Genomic DNA, 918 nt, shown 5'->3' on the forward strand with positions numbered 1-918 from the left:
CATGGCTTCCAGGAGGATCTGTTCCGTGATCTTCCCAGGCGCAGAGGGGAGGCTGATGGGTTGGTAGTTCCCAGGGCTCTCCTTTCCACCCTTTTTACAAATAGGTGCAACGTTTCCCCTTTTCCAGTCCCCGAGGACTTCACCTGACTGCCATCACTTTTCCAGTATCACCTTCCCAGAGGAACACCCCTGGATGCCTTTGGGGTGTTTCCCTGGTGTTCCCCTCTTGGCTCCCAGGACCTCAGGAGCCCCTCGCTCATCTCTCCAAGACTCCAAGTGTGCTGCAGCGTCGCCAGCGCCTCTCAGAGCAACAGGCTGTAGGCCCTCGCTGGCACCCCGTCCCTCTAACCTTGCCCTGTCGTCCCACAGCTTGTCACGGGCAAGCCTGATATCGTCCCCCTCTCCCTCCACACCCCGTTTAGAGCCCTGTTGGGGAGCCCCGCCGGCTCCTGAGCAAAGACCCTCTTCCCCATTGCAGAGAGGTGAACCCCATCTTGATGCCACCAAGCCAGGTGCCGTGTAGGCCATCCCGTTATCGAAAACCCCCAAATTGTGGTGGTGACACCAGCCACGGAGCCACGTATTAATAGACTGGGCACATCTGGTTCTCCCAGCGTCACAGCACGCAACTGGAAGGAGAAGAGGAAAAAAATAACCTGTGCTCCAGCTTCCCTCACCGACCATCCCAACGCCCTGAAGTCTCTTTTGATCTCCCCTTGGACTACGCGTTGCGGCTTCATCGCCACCCACGTGGAAGAGCAGTAACGGGCAATAACCGGAGGGCCGTACCTGGTTTTGTTGCCTAAGAAAAGAAAACTCGGGGAATGTCCTGGAGGAGCCTGATATGAATTTGGGTGAACTCAAAGCTTGCCAAAAAAACCATGTTAACAGTATATTGCATAGCTAAGGCTGATTATT

This window comes from Charadrius vociferus, unplaced genomic scaffold, assembly GCF_000708025.1.
Source record: "Charadrius vociferus isolate BGI_N301 unplaced genomic scaffold, ASM70802v2 scaffold532, whole genome shotgun sequence".
NCBI lineage: Eukaryota > Metazoa > Chordata > Aves > Charadriiformes > Charadriidae > Charadrius > Charadrius vociferus.